The sequence below is a fragment of the Hemitrygon akajei genome, chromosome 8 (assembly GCF_048418815.1).
Source record: "Hemitrygon akajei chromosome 8, sHemAka1.3, whole genome shotgun sequence".
NCBI lineage: Eukaryota > Metazoa > Chordata > Chondrichthyes > Myliobatiformes > Dasyatidae > Hemitrygon > Hemitrygon akajei.
The window spans coordinates 21387617-21404568 of NC_133131.1; the positions used below are offsets into that span (position 1 = coordinate 21387617).

Genomic DNA, 16952 nt, shown 5'->3' on the forward strand with positions numbered 1-16952 from the left:
ACTTGAAATGAGCTTTGCTGATACTGTGAAAGTAATCCAGGAACATATAGAACCAAAACCTTTGATGATTGCAGAACAGTTTAGGTTTCATACGCGGCTGAATTTGAGAGATTGTCTGAGCATTGTCAATTGAATAATTGGCTTAATGATGCACTGACAGCATGGCTAGTTTGTGGAATCTTACAAGAAAGTATTCAAAAATAGCAGCTTACAGAAGCAAAACTTACTTTTAAAAGAGCCGTTTAAATAGCTGTGTCAATGGAAACAGCAGATAGAGATGCAATTGAATTGCAGTCAGGAATGAAAGTGAGTGTGAACAAATTTGCAGTGTTTAACCAGGAACCTGCCTGGCTGAACAAATTGTGTCACAGTTGCAGCGGAAATTCCAGTTCCCCCATTTTTGCCAGTGTCGGGATGATGGCCTATACAGGGGTTGCCTTATGTGAGGATTGAAAGTTGTTGTGCCATTCAAGCTGAGAGCTGAAGTGTTGCAGGTGCTACATGCCAGTCATCCAGGCATGGTCAAAATGAAATTGTTGGCTCAAAGCTTTGTCCGGTGGCCTGGGATAGATCAGATTGAGCAGCTTGCCATATACTGTTCAGGATGCCAGGAGCAGCACCTCTCCCTCCTTGGGAATGGCCTGCATTGCCCTGACAGGATTCACATTGATTTTGCCAGACTATTCAGAGGCACAAATTTATTGGTGGTAGTGGATGCAATTACAAAGTGCTAGAAGTGTTCCCAAAGCCCCCAGTAAGCCTTGCACACTGTTGATGTGTTGAGAATCCTCTTCTCAAGGACTGGTGTTCCAGAACACATAGTCAGTAACAATGGACCACAGTTTGTTGCAGAACTGTTCAAGTCATTTCTAGAATATAGATAGGGTACTGTACCACCCACTTACAAATGGCTTGGCGGAGAAGTTTATCCAAAGTCTAAAGAATACACTGCAAGCAATGTCAGCAAAGCACACTACACGGAATCAGGAGCTCACCAATTTCCTCCTTGCATATTGCAGTGCAGCACATTCCACAACCAACAACTCGCCAGCTATGCTGTTCCTGGGTCATCCCTTGTATTCACGCTTGGATTTCTTCACACCCAGTCTCAGAAGGAGAATGCAGGACAAACAGCTGAGACGAATTGAAGGCTCCTCAAACAAGGAGGTTCAATGTTTCACTCCTAGACAAACAGTCCTGGCGAGGGACAACAGACGTGATCAAAAGTGGGTACTTGGAAAGATTAAGTTCAGAAATGGAAATTGTGTCTGATATTGTCTGGAGATGGCACTCAGTTGAGGAGAGCAGAGTCAACTGTTAGAGAGGAAAGGTGGTCAGAGCTATTAGAACCACTGCTTTGAGTCCCAGAGTCAACTCCTATAACCGCCATGAAGAAAGTCCCGGTTTCTGAAATTGTTTCACAGCCATGTATCACTTACCAAGCAGAGTGACGTCCTCGCCCTCCCCCCCGGTCAGGAAAGACAGTATTCCACAAGAGTAAGAAAGCCTCCACAGCGATTAAATCTTTATGCCTGAATGGGACAATTTAAAATTTACTATGATTGGGATGTCTATTATATAGTATATATAGAACTCTATTGAGTTCAACTGTATAGCTAAGCAGAGAGGAATGTTGTGGATTTAATATTTCAGTAATATATGAGTAATTTTGTAAATATATTGTTTTGTTTATTTAAGTAATCCATTACAGGTTATTTGTAAAAGCAAGTGAACTACATATGTCATGACACTACCGCATGATACACCTCGCTTAAAGTAAGCACAAAGTTAAACTCACATTTCAGACTCTCATGTCTTTCTTTTAGTTAGTTTAAACATAGCAGAAGTTATAATGCGGAGGTTAATTTATTGATTGGGGTGCTTATGTTCATTGCTGGGTGAGTATTGAAGCCTGAGAAATGGGAGAGATGTGGTTGTCTTGCCTATCAAGAGGAAAAACTTGGATGAGCTTTAGAGCACTTCAGAAGATTTGATGTTAAAATTGGTCATCAATGTCAACATAAGATGATAGAAACCAGGCTGTTGATAATTAGTGGGATTTTCTACCTGAAAATATTATAAACAAATTTTGTTTTATCAATTTAAGTTGAGACAGGGAAACCTGTAAAACACAATACCATTGTTAATAGCATCATAAAATAACAACTTGATCATTTTCTTAAGCTGATTTAATGAAAGTGCAGAATATGTTAAAGTAACTTGTTTTCTCAAATTCCCTCACCATGCCAAGAAATTTGATGTTTCTATATACATAGAATATTAGAGGTCATAGACTACAGCAGAGAAACAAGCCCTTCAGCCTATTTAGTCTGTGCTAAACTATTAATCTGCCTAGTCCCATTCAGCATAGTTTACCGTGTGGGGATCCTGTAAGTTGATTTTAGCATGCTATTATATTGATATATAAATCTTTTAACAATTAATTGATTTGACAACAGTGATATAAATGTTACAAGAATTCATGCAACATGAATGATGGCTTCAAAAACATTTTTTTGTTGTTGTAGGGTCCTGAGTAAACTTTGAAAACATTGAATATTGCAGTTAGAAATCTTTGTATACTTTAGCCATGAATCAGCAATAGAGCTCATGGTACTAAATATGCTTGATTATTGCTTCAACAAAGCAGCACATTTCACAACATGTGTCAGTGATATTAAACGTGATTCTGATTCTGAATCTTTAATTCCCGTTATAAACATGTATCCTGAAAATCGTGCACCACTACATCTCTATGGTTTAAGTTTAATGATCTTGATGAAAATAATTTCTGCAATACTTTGATTAATTCTCTTAGTAGGCAAGATAATTACTGTTAGTCAAGTTCCTAAACAAAGAGGCTTAAAGCTGGAAAGTTACCTTTGATAATAAAATTAGGAAATATTTTAGTTTATACATATACAAGCCCTGGGGAAAAGAGAAGAATTTCTGCAATAAAATTTACTGTTAATGTTGCAAGAATTTAAATGACAGATCTTTGTTATGTTTTCCTGTAAAATAGATTTCTGAAGCTGTGAGGGTTCCATTGAAAGTGCATGAGTTACAAAAAATGTATTATAGTACTTGGCTTTCTTGACAATGCTTTATTTAATTCTAAAATTTGATTATTGCAGAACATTTCTACCCAAATGAGACTACTGATACTTTTTGTATTATATTTGGTTAACTTCTTTGAAGCATATCTTTCTGCATTAGTAAAGCTGGAAACTGTAGATAATACTGGTTACTTTGGCTTTTGTCACTTTGTGCATTTTAAGATTACTTTTACTAATAACTCAGGTTACATTTTTGACAGGTTTAGCCTTTTGAATCTAGCAGTTTAACTCCCTGCTGGGCCTGAAATACATCTCATTTCGCATATGAGCAGTAACTTTAATTATGAAACTTTGCATCATAATTGTATCGATTTTTCCAAAATAAAATAAAAAAGGAAGAAACAATGGTTTCTTATTGAAATTATAAATTCTAAAATTGAATATTTGGCTGAGAATCTTAGTTATCTTCATGTTAAGAACTATAAATACATTTAATAACAGGCATTTTTATGTCACTTTTTGTCACACCAACAATACACTGAAGCACAGAAGTTGATGTAGCCTGAATGATACTTTTAAAAGGATCAACGTATGTGCCTTTCCCACAGAAGATATATCAGTTTTTGAGCCCTCGGCATGTTTTCTGCATCAAGGAGACAAGGCTTGATGATATTAAGGTGCAGATCTGATGATCAAAGTTATATGAAGAAATCGAGAAATTGTATCCTAGTCACCTTATTCCTTCTTTCTACAACAGTATTTCATAATGCAGCTAGAAATTAAAGCATATGCAAGGCTATGGTTACCTACTTTAAAGTATCATCTGTATGGAGAAGAACAATGTTCATTTCAGGTCCAGAACCATTCATCATCAGATTATTTTTATGACTTGAATTATATACCTGTTTCCCCTCTCTCCACAGGTGATGCCCATTGATTTGTTTACTATTTTTATTTCTGATTTAAGACATTTGAGTATGCAGGGTTTTGAATACTGCTAAGCAAACTTGATCATATTGGAAGTAAATTATACAAACATGGATTCTCATATGTACAAATTTTAAGTTTGAAGATACAGATTTAAATTGAATAGCTGTCATTTAATTTTAATTTGAGTCTCTATTTCATCATTTTAATTAGTTTTCCTCTTTTAATTTTTGTAATATATAGGATTTAGCATTTAGATAAATAATTCAAACTTCTGTACTTGAGCTTTCAAACTATTCTTCAATCTTCTTTAAGGAGATAAATATTTGGTTTACACATTCCTTGTTACCTGAAAATATGTTGCTAAGAAACTAATAAAGGGGTCTGCACTATAATGACCCTCAGAGTACAGTAAGATCCAGTTCAAATGGTCATTGAAATCCTGCCAAGATGTTTGACGGTAAAATGTAGCCTATTGTTTTTCTTTTCACTTTTCCCATTTATTATTACCATTTGAGATGACTAGCCTGTCCAAACCAAATTTGCCTTTGCAAGCTGTTTATTGTTTGCATTCACCAGCAGATAAATAATGCTGCCTGTGACATTTCTTCCTCCATGGAAAAACTTCCTGAGAAGAGTGGGGAGGCCAAGTTTGGTGGAGTTAATGCATTTCTTTAATAGTGTGTCTGGACTTAGAAGCTGAAGGTGTTTTAGTATTGCTATTTATAATACATTTCTTAAATTTTTGGTAGTCCAGGTTTTGCAATAGTTACATTATTACCTAACAATTGTGTACAGTTTACAGAAAAGTGGAAAATATTCTGACCCATAAACTACATTTTGAGCTGAAATTTGGTTATTGCTTGTTTTCCAACACAGATTTGGAAAATTTGCTGTTTTTACTTCAGCATCATACTCCATTTTGTTCAAAGGACGTGTTCTGGCATTAGTTTAGTAGGCTGCCTTTTGAATTGACACAGTGTCATAGCATGATGCTATGGTGGCACATAGGTAGCACTGCTGCCTTACAGCTCCAGTGACCCAGGTTAGTTATGGCCACCAGTCTGTCTACGATGAGTTTGCACATTCTCTTTGAAACCTCAGGATTTATCAGTGTGCTCCAGTTTCCCCACATCTCAAATATTTATTGGTATATGTCACAACAATAAACCAATATACCATATATGAAATTTGTTGTTTTATGGTTGCAGTATAGTGCAAGACAAAAATAAAAAAATACTTTTAGTTACAAAATAAATAAACAGTTCAAAAATGAATAATGAGCTAGTGTTTATGGGTCTTGAACCATTCAGAAATCTGATGGCAGAATTGAAGAAACAGTTTTTAAAACATTGACTGGTCTTCTGGCTCCTGTACCACTAGCTCTGTCGTAGTTATTGGAGCGGGCATGTCCTGGATAGTGAGGGTCTTTAATGATGGATGCTGCCATTGATAGCATGATAGGTTGAACCCAGTCAGTGTCAATGATATGCCAGTCTCTTATTGCAGGGATCTCTGGTGCTTCTCAGACAATGGTATCAGTTAGTACTGATTATCATAAAAAAAAAGTTACTCATTTGACCATCATGGGACATAGTTTGATGATTCATTTATTTATTTGCGTTCTTTCAAATATGATATGGAAAGAATGTCAAAGGTAAGCATTATAATCTCAGATATTAGAGCAGAATTAGGCCACTTGGCTCATTGAGTCTGTTTCACATTGCATCATGGCTGATTTATTAATCTTCTCAACCCCATTCTCCTGTCTTCTCCCCCATAACCTTTGAAGCTTGATTAACCAAGAACCTATTGACCTCTGCTTTAAATATACTCAATGACTTGCCCTCCGCAGCATGCAAGACCATTAATTCCACTGATTCACCACCCTCTGGCTAAAGAAAGTCCTTCTTATCTCTGTTCCAAATGGACATCTCTGTTTGTACCATCTGCAACCCTGGCTACAAAGCCATCAACTCCATCATACAAAGTGATTACATATCATGTGAAAAGAAACAGCCCCGTACTGATCCTTGCAGAACACCACTTGTCACCAGCAGCCAACCAGAATAGGCCATCTTTATTCAAATATTTTGCCTCCTGCCAATCAGTCAATCTTTTATCCATGCTAGTATCTTTCCTGTAATACAATGGACTGTTATCTTGTTAAGGAGCCTCATGTGTGGCACCTTGTCAAAGGCCTTCTGAAAATACAAGTACACAACATGCATAGATTCTCATTTGTCTATCCTCCTTGTTATTTCCATAAAGCCAACAGACTTGTCAGGCAAATTTTCCCATGAGGAAACCATGCTGACTTTAGCCTGTTTTATCATGTGCTTCCAACTACTAAACCTCATCCTTGTCACCCATGGTGGCCTCATCCTCCCTATTGAATACTTCTTCATCTTTGGGATGTATCTATCCTGTGCCTTCCAAATAGCTCCCAGAAATCTGCCATCATCCCTGCTAGTGTCCCCTTCCAATTAACTTTGTCCCACTCCTTGCTCATGCCTCTACAATTCCCTTTACTCCACTTTCATACTGATATATCTGATTCCATCTTATCCTTTTCAAACTGCAGGATGAATTCTATCATATCATGATCACTGCTTTCTAAGGGTTCCTTTATTTTAAGTGCCCTAATCAAATCTTGTTCATTACACAGCATCCAATCCAGAATTGCTTTTCCCCTGGTGGGCTCTACCACAAGCTGCTGCAATAAACCATCTCATAGGCATTCTACAAATTCCCTCTCTTGGGACGCATTATGTCCATCCAGTGCTACAGAATCTTGAATGCTCAAAGAAACTTTAAGCAATGTAAAACCTCTCACATTCTTAATGTACAGTATCTGCTCTCTGAACCTGGACTACAGCCGCATTGAGCAGAGCAGAAAGTCTCTCCTTTGAATTTCAGAGCTCAGGTGAGGTTTTTAGAAGCTTCTACACTGTTTGAACCATGCTATCGAACAAGTTAATCCTGTGATGCAAGTAGCACTTTTTGATTTGTTTTCCTAGTGCTCTGCATTTAAACAGCTTTGAGGGTTCTTTTAAACAAGCAGTATGTGATTTAAAAAAAAAGATAGGAAATTAGGATTCTTACACCTTCTGCTATTACAGATGCGTTCCATGCCATTTGCTACAATTACCATTAACACTAAACTTTGTCTTAGTCAAATGAAACACAAAATAGTCACCTGCTTGGTTCTTTTGGACAAATAGATCATACAGTAATTCTGGAGGGCAGGCAGTAACGACAAAATAAAAATCTTAAGGTATTTTTGATTATAATACTAATTGTGCAGTTGAACAAACTACTGATAGCAAGTGGTGACATCTACTGGTAAGTTATAGGTAGTTGAATGTTTAAATTGTGTTATGGTCTGCATCCTGTTTAGAAGAAGTTAATACTGTATTTCATGGGTAAGTCAGAAGAGCAGGAGGAAGAAGAAAACCTCTGAAATCTTTCTGGTAGGATGCTCATAAACAACTCGCCTGACAGATGCCAATAAACAAAAGCCTTGTGCTCTATTCATCATCATCATCTTACTGTTCTGGAAAGAAAAGGAAGTGTCTGTGTGTTCACATTGCAGAACTAAAAATAAATCTTTTATTTTTGCCCAAAACAAACTAGTGTACACTGTCTATATTAACTTCTGTCACCTCAAACCCTGTTTTCTGGATGCCTTCTGTTTTTGATTCCATTGTTTATCAAAATATTATAGCATTGAATAATCTCATGCTGAGTGCCAAGGGGAACACATATATAATCTTGCAATTTTTATTGATGCAGCCAAAGCCTTTGACGATGTTGGCAACAGGCTAATTATTAATGTTTTGGCTGTATCCATTTTATTAACCTCTTCTCAGGCCTGTATTGTAACTCAACTACCTTTATTGAAAATAGGTATAAGGAAATAAAGATATGGAAATGATTTTAATGGGAACGCTCTCCTGGGAACCAGCATGGAATTGACATTGGGTCAGCTTCTTGGATTTTGTACCTAAAAGACATGAGATAATCCAAATGTGGGTGGCTCTGCTTGTGTTCTGAGGCTCAGATACCATCCTTCAAATGCTGCACGCTGCTTCAGTCTGCATGTTCATGAAATGGTCCACCATGCCATGCTGGAAAGCAAACACTGAAAATTTTGTACAAATCCTGTGGGGTTGATGTTGGACTCCTCAAGCACCTTTTCATTGCATGCAAGATTCCAGCCAGCCTACCAATGTACCAAGTGTTTTAATTGTGTATTCTTATCATTCCTTGAAGAAATTTTCCTCCATCTCACATTTGCATTATGTTGCCAGGTGAGCCATGTTCTTAGTTACGGGTTCACAACAGATTCAATTTTGATGCAGACTAGTGTCAAGAAAGGTTGCATCATAGCCCCTGGCATGTTTTTCAACGTTTCTCTCTACAAAGCTGCATCTTGCCTTCAGTATGCTTCCATCTGGAATGAAGCCAGTCTATGAGAGTAATGTTCAATTTACATTGCCATTTTTCAGTGAGCTTTAAATCGTTATCTTATTTACTGTTGTGTAGGTGTAGATTGGGATTTGGAAAGAAGGGACTTGCACTTAGGTCCACGGTGTGGAAAGCGCTAAACAATGATTGTGTTAGACTGGAATTGTATTTGTGAGACTTGAGTTTGCACTCTACATTTGCAGATAACCTGGTTATTGCATAGATAAACACACACAAAATGCTGGTGGGACTCAGCAGGCCAGGCAGCATCTATAGGAAGAAGTACAGTCAATGTTTTGGGCCAAGACCTTTTGTCAGGACTAACTGAAAGAAGAGATAGTTCTCTGGCCATGACACCCTGACAGTTTTGATTTGGCCATGCACTTAAACTGGCCAAACAGCAGATCATTCCTCACTCTTGGACCAGGAACTGGGCCCTGCCACTCCGATACCCCCTCAGGTCCACGACTTGCTGCCTTGATTCAATTTGTACCCAACATTTCCAGTCTGGCCTGGCACTTAAATTGGTCAGACATCAGCTTGTCCCTTGCTCTCGGGCCCGGGCCTGCCAGCGCCTCAACTCTGCCTTGCCTTGCCTCAGTTCTGCTGCTTTGAATTGGCTCTGTCCGCTCCAGCAAAGGTGAAATATTGGCTCTCTCCCTGCTCTCGGGCTTGGGCCCCACTGCCTTGATTTGGCCCACGCACCACAACCATCCTGCACCTTTGAGATTTCAGTTCATACTGCAAAATTGCCAGGTCATACTAGTAGTTTAAAAGCTCCCGTACTCTAAGGCATGTTAACCATCCACTATAAACAGCTCAAGATCTGTAGATGAGTATGGTCATATTTGCAGAATATGAAGAGGAAATTTCCAGTTTAAGATGGCATCGGTGAAGCCCAGTGACTACTTTTTGTTGGGCAACAAAATGAAGAATACAACTAGATACTTCACTAACAACACTTTTGTCTGGTAAAATTTATGGTAAATGACAACCACAAACAATGGAGTGGCAAATGAAGGTGAAACTGAGTTGAGGGTCGAAATGAGCAGGTGTGAGGTGAAGTCAAGGCAAGGTCAAGGCAGATTCAAGCAAGCGGAGGCAAGGAGAAGTCGGGGTGAGTGAAGGTGAATTGGAATCGAAGCCCATCCACTTCAACTGAGGTTTTATCGATCTAAGCGCCAGTTAGATTTGGAAAGCTCAGGTATGGGCCGAAACGTGGCGTCGGGATCCAGTTCTAGAGTGTATCAAAGCGACAGGGCCCAGGTTGTAGAGCAAGGAACGACCTGATGTTTGGGCGATATAAAGACCAGATTGAAAGGTCAGGATATCAGGACCAGAGGTGAGAGTTAGCCTGATTCTGCTTGCTGCTCTGTGTTATTTACTTGGCTCTGTGCTGAACTGAAGTTGAAGCTGTGGCCTGCTCCCGCTGCTCCAGGCTTTGTGTCTGTGGGCTCCACCACATTTATTGGCTGTGCAATGAACTGAGGCTGTGATTGTGCTCTGACTGCTCCAGACTTTGTGTCGATGTACTCACTTTTGTTCTGAGTGTTACTTGCTTACTTTTATTTCCTGCACAATTTCTTTCTCTCTCTGCATATTTGGTGTTTGACTGTATTTTTATGGGTGCTTTAGGTTTGTTTGTTTTATTGCTGCCTGTAAGGAGACAAATATCAAGGTTTTATAATGTATACATACTTCAATAATAAATGTGGTTTAAACTTTTGAACTTTGAAATTTAAAAAGCTCAACTTCGAAAGGGAAATTACAGGCTATTACAGTACAGATGAGGGGGGCAAAGGTGCAGTATAGGAGGAAGCTAGAACAAAAGCTGCAGAGAAAAAGCATGAAGGAGGTGTGGGATGGGATGAAGATCATCACCGGATGCGGTGCAAAGCGGAGGGCGAACATAAGTGGAGATGTGGAGAAAGCGAACCAGCTGAACAACTTCTTCAACAGGTTCGACAGCTCAATCTCATCCTCACCGCAGAAATCCACACCAGGCTTACTTCCCTCACAGGAAAATAGCCACTCACAGGAGACCTTGCCCACGCCCAGAATTACGGCTGCACAGGTGGAAGGTCAACTGAGGAAGATCTGTACCAGCAAGGCGGCTGGACCGGATGGAGTTTCCCCACGATTACTGAGGGCCTGTGCTACTGAGCTGGGAGAACCACTACAGCGCATCTTCAACATGAGCCTGGAGCAGAGAAGAGTACCCAGACAGTGGAAGACATCCTGTATTGTCCCGGTACCGAAGAAACCACAACCAAAGGAGTTAAATGACTTCAGACCTGTTGCCTTGACGTCGCACGTGATGAAGACCATGGAGCGGCTGATAATACAGAATCTGAGGCCACAAACCAGGCACGCCCAGGATCCTCTTCAGTTTGCATATAAGGAGAAGGTGGGAGTGGAGGATGCTATCACGTATTTGCTGCACAAATCACTCTCTCACCTAGAGGGGGTCAGTTGTGCTGTGAGGATTACATTCCTTGACTTCTCTAGTGCCTTTAACACCATCCAGCCCAAGATCTTAAGGCACAAACTAACGGAGATGGGAGTAGACTCTCACATGGTGGATTGGATAGTGGACTACTTGACAGATAGACCTCAGTATGTGCGGTTGGGAGACTGTAGGTCTGACACGGTGGTCAGCAGCACAGGGGCGCCGCAGGGAACCGTACTCTCTCCGGTCCTGTTCACCCTGTACACATCAGACTTCCAATATAACTCAGAGTCCTGCCATGTGCAGAAGTTCGCTGATGACACGGCCATAGTGGGGTGTGTCAGGAATGGACAGGAGGAGGAGTATAGGAAACTGATACAGGACTTTGTGATATGGTGCAACTCAAACTACCTGCGTCTCAATATCACCAAGACCAAGGAGATGGTGGTGGACTTTAGGAGATCTAGGCCTCATATGGAGCCAGTGATCATTAATGGAGAATGTGTGGAGCAGGTTAAGACCTACAAGTATCTGGGAGTACAGTTAGACAAGAAGCTTGACTGGACTGCCAACACAGATGCCTTGTGCAGGAAGGCACAGAGTCGAATGTACTTCCTAAGAAGGTTGGCGTCATTCAATGTCTGTAGTGAGATGCTGAAGATGTTCTATAGGTCAGTTGTGGAGAGCGCCCTCTTCTTTGTGGTGGCGTGTTGGGGAGGAAGCATTAAGAAGAGGGACGCCTCACGTCTTAATAAGCTGGTAAGGAAGGCGGGCTCTGTCATGGGCAAAGTACTGGAGAGTTTAACATCGGTAGCTGAGCGAAGGGCGTTGAGTAGGCTACGGTCAATTATGGATAACTCTGAACATCCTCTACATAGCACCATCCAGAGACAGAGAAGCAGTTTCAGTGACAGGTTACTATCGATGCAATGCTCCTCAGACAGGATGAAGAGGTCAATACTCCCCAATGCCATTAGGCTTTACAATTCTACCGCCAGGACTTAAGAACTTTTTAAAAGCTATTATTAATGCTTTTTGAGATGGTGATTTAGATGCATATCATATTTTTTTACTGAGTTAAGTATTGTATGTAAGTAGTTTTGCTACAACAAGTGTATGGGACATTGGAAAAAAAGTTGAATTTCCCCATGGGGATGAATAAAGTATCTATCTATCTATCTATCTATTGTTTGCAGTGGATGTTTACCAGAAGAAATGTGATTAATCGAATAGTTAGCAGTTTTGTTTCACCAGCACCATCTTAAATCAGACTTTTAGTGCTTTTAAGCTGTAGTTTAAAGTTGAATTAAACAACTTGCACTCCTGTAGTATATTGTAGAACAGTTGATAGTACCTACCAGTATTTTGAAGCCTGTTGAAATTTAATAATGACTTTGAGTGAAGTACATTCAGTTTTTGTATTTATTGACTCTTTACCATGGGTATCTTTATGATACACCCACTAATGTGCAATGTTTCTGATCTGGCAAACATGTAAGAGTAGGTCATATGACCCTTTAAACCTGCTTTTAGATTCACTAAGATTGTGACTGATCCTGTGTTTTAAGTCTACTTTTCTGTTTGATTTTCATTTATCTATTAATCTCTGGCTTGAATATTCTCAAGAAGTGATGATCTACAGCTTTAATGCTGTCTGATCTGCTGAGTGTCTCCAACATATCATCACCAGTTCATTCAGCTTGGAAGTTCCAAAGATTTATAACCCTTAGAGAAGTCCCTTCTCATCTTTAGTCGCAGATGGATGGCCTATAACTTTGAACAGTGTCTGTTTCTTAATTTTTGACCCTCCAAAAGGGAAAACATCATTATGCCATCTCTTCTATCATATCCTTCTGAGCATTTTATTTGTCTCAATGAGAGTACTGTAGGCCAAGCATCCTTAATCCTTTTTCAAAAACAACCCCAGGTTTGGGCATAGAGTCCAGAATGGCACATAGCCTCACCAAAATTTTGGTCAATTTCACAAATACTCCTTCAATTTAAAGCCCTAAATATCAAATTAGCATTTTTCTTAGTAGCTTGATATATTTCAGTGAGGACCATCTTGGTGAAGAGTGGCTTGCTCCTTAGCAGTCCAGCTCTGAGCATGAAAGTCTCCCAAGTTCCTTAAGTCCATGGGTGTTGAGCCCATCTATTTTTCTTCCCACGTGGCCTTTGTGGCTTTGCTGTCCATGTCATGGAGTCACAGAGTTATACAGCACAAAAGCAGAACTACCAGCCCATTGTCCATACTTAGCACCAAACACCCACTTAGATCACTTCTACACATCCTGTTTTATTTTCCCCACATTTCCATCAAAACTCCTCCCTCCTATTCTGCAACTATGACTACAGTCATCTACAGATCTTATGCTGTTTATAGTGGATAATTAACTTACCTTGGAATGTTTGAGAAGCTGGAGTACACAAAAGAAACCAATGTGGAGTTGCTTCATTTCTACGGCATTAAATAAGAAAATGTTAGGTATGAATAAATCCCTATTGTACGTCAGTCTTGTGGTTGAAAAAGCAAACAAGACTCAGTCATAAGTGTGACCATGTATGGAGCAGTGGTGCACTTAATACTGCAACTAGTCTTAAAGGGTTAAACAACTGTTTGCAGCAAATGTATGCTACAAAATAGTTTCAAACAGGAAAAGGAGGGTTTTTTTTTCCTACCATATGGAAATTACGTCAGTGATTGCCATGGTACTGTTTTCCTCTAGTCAAAAAATTAATTTAAAAACATCAAAAATTTGTCTTGAATGTAATCACTTGATACCAGATTTTCCTGGTGCGGTAGCACTTTGTACATAATGCTGTTTTTCAACAATTTCATTGGGGAGGTATAAAGTTCTAGTGAAGCACCAACTGTTAGAACTGAGCATGCATACTTCGTTATTTTTAGAAGGTCGGTAACTACCCAGCTGTCTCATTGCAGTATCAGTGAAATGACACTTTGACAGCCTATGACATTTCTCCTTCACTCTGAACGGAAGCTTGCATCAGTGGCTGCAGTACTTCTTCAAAACTGCTTAGTTGAGAGTGTGTATAGATGGTAGCTCGTGTTTTGTTTTAAAGCTAGATGCAAGAATCGAGAAGAAAGGTATTTGAAGCAGTTATTTATATTTATTCCTATGTTTTTAAAGTAACATAAAATAGATGTTACAATCTTTCCTTTACTATAAGTTAGTGATCTGTTTTATTTTGGTCTAAGTGTTTTTGCCTATACCTATTTTTAGTGGTCCAGAAAGTGTTACAGGCATGTTTGGTTCTATTGCTGAATCATTTTGTCCAAAATGGGCCTTTAAGGTACCACTGATTTTAAATACTTTGGCTTCTTAATATTATTATAAACTAGAGAAGTTGATTCTAAGTTTAAATGTTCAAACCAAAAGAAAGAAATGCCAGTTTCAGATTTAGAATGCAAGGAAATGTATTTTTGTAACTTCTCTTAGTCCTCAGAAAGTTTGTAGTTGAGTGTCATGTGTAATTTTGCTCTAATGCAGTGAAAAGGTTTGACTTGGTAACTTTTTTTTAGGAAGGTATTTTCTTTTAGTTATAAGAAAGAAATGTATTTATGTCCTGTCCTTTGAAGAAATAATGCAGTGCTTCTGACATTGTAGTCAATTGCCATGTACACCATTAATTTCAAGAGTTTAGCACAGTTACTTTTGAGATTAAAAATGAGGGGAAAAAACTGTAGATACTGAAATCTGAAATAAGATTGGATAATGCCAGAAATATTCAGCAAATGGGGCAGAGTCTGTGGAAAGACATTTTAGATAACTTGAGTTAAAGTTATCTGAAATGTTAACTCTCTTTCTCACTTCTCAGGCGCTGTCTGTCTTAAGCACTTGCCGCATTTCCTGCTTTGATGTGAAGTTATTTTTAAAATACTAACAAGCCTAACTCTTTTTATGACATCTGTATAACCCAGAGACTATTGCCTACCTCAACATATTTTCAAAGAAACTGTTCCGTAATCCAGTCATATCCCCATTCATGAACTGTATGCTTTTCTAGCTAGTCTTGCATTTTCTACCTTACAAATTTTGACAGATTCAAAACTATCTTCTCTGCACATGACGTCATGCATTTATACTCATCCATCTCTGATCTTTGATTACCTGCATTAGCTTTTGATTCTTCAACTTCTCCAGCTTGGAATTATTATCCATCAATTTGAAACAATTTCATTGCTTTATATCTGCTTCTCTCTATAACTCCTTCCAGCCCTGCAAACTTCCTGAAGCTCAACCATTTTGAGCATACCTACCTTTCTTTTCTCATCATTGGTGGCCATGCCTTCAGTTATCCAGGTTCAATAGTATGGAATCATCTTGCAGAATCTGATTGCTTCACCCCTGTTTAAAGACTGCGCTTAAAACTGTCTCTGATTAAGTATTTGCACACATTCCATGACCTCACCTCCCCAGTTGATAAAACAAAAATCCATTTGCATGGAAGAAGCAATGAGTCTTAATTTATTTTTCCATATTAAAGCTACTATTTAAAACAATTTGTTGCTGATTTGGTGTCTTTTGAATTTGCTTTCTATTGATACTTAGCTAATAAAGAAATCTGATCATGATATTTAATATATGGAAATACAGTATATAGAATGGAAAGAAGGAATTTGATTAAAAGGAATGATCAAATTGAAGTACCAAATATTGTGGAAAAGTAAAATACTGTAGCTTATAATAAGGTAAAGAAATTAATTCAGTAACAAGAACAATAACTAGGAATACATTTTACAGTAGAGCAAAAGGAAAGCAGCTTGAAAGAACAGAACAAAGTTTATAGGAAATAAATAGCAATAACAGCTGAGATTTGATTGTGAATATCAAAAGGACTGATTAATTCTTCTGTCTCCATCCCTTGATACAGAAGTTAAGCTAGTCAAATTATATTAGTTACTCATCAACCAATTTTTAAAAAAGAATCCATTTCCATTGCAAGGGTAAATTCTGTACTTCCTGAAATAAAAATGAAATAAAATTATGCTTGGAAGTTATATAATAAGATATTCAATGTGGATGAATTATATTAATTTTTTTTTAAGATAAATCCTTTTTATTCTTTCCAGCCAAAGATAAACCACTACATTTGATTATTTAATACTCATTTGTAGAGAAGGAGAGGAGCTAGAATAATATTGCAGGAATAAGCGATCTTGAAGTAAAGGAGCCATTAGGAGGTAGTGACCATAATATGATAAGTTTTTATCTGCAATTTGAGAAGGATAAGGGCAGATCGGAGGTGTAAGTGTTGCAGTTGAACAAAGGAGACTATGGAGCCATGAGGGAGGAACTGGCCAAAGTTAACTGGACGGATATACTAGCAGAAAAGACAGTGGAACAGCAATGGCAGGTATTCTTGGGAATAATGCACAAGGTGCAAAATCAGTTCATCCCCCGGAGAAGGAAGAATTCAAAAGGGGGAAAGGGGCCACAGTGGTTGACACAGGAAGTCAGAGATTGCATAGCATTAAAAAAAAGGAAGTATGACAGAGCTAAGGTGAGTGGGAGGACAGATGATTGGGAAATTTTTAAGGAACAATAGAACTTAACTAAAAAGGCAATACGGGGAGAAAAAATGAGGTACGAACGCAAGCTAGCCAGGAATATAAAGGAGGATAGCAAAAGCTTTTTTAGGTATGTGAAGAGAAAGAAGATAGTTAAGAACAATGTTGGGCCCTTGAAGAATGAATTGGGTGAAGTTGTTATGGGAAACAGAGAAATGGCAGAAGAATTTATTAAGTACTTTAGATCTGTCTTCACTAGGGAAGACACAAGCAATCTCCCAGATGTATGGATGGGCCAAGGACATAGGGTAACAGAGGAAATGAAACAGATTGACATTAGGAAGGAAACAGTGATGAGTAGACTGATTGGACTGAAGGCTGACAAATCCCCAGGTCCAGATGGTCTGCATCCTAGGGTACTAAAGGAGGTGGCTCTGGAAATTGCAGATGCATTGGTAATCATTTTCCAATGTTCCTTAGATTCAGGATCAGTTCCTGAGGATTGGAGAATGGCTAATGT

At 38.7% G+C, this 16952-nt stretch overlaps 1 protein-coding gene and 1 long non-coding RNA gene across 14 annotated transcripts in view; one reads left to right on the forward strand and one right to left on the reverse strand.

Moving 5' to 3' along the window:
* Nucleotides 1–13529, reverse strand: part of LOC140731715 (uncharacterized) — a 32074-nt gene extending 18545 nt beyond the window's left edge. The window contains exon 1 of the long non-coding RNA XR_012099903.1: nt 13302–13529. This is a non-coding gene — a long non-coding RNA (uncharacterized lncRNA). The remainder of the gene's footprint in view (nt 1–13301) is intronic.
* Nucleotides 1–16952, forward strand: part of myo18ab (myosin XVIIIA b) — a 218052-nt gene that overhangs the window by 48212 nt on the left and 152888 nt on the right. The gene's annotated exons all lie outside the window — the stretch shown is intronic.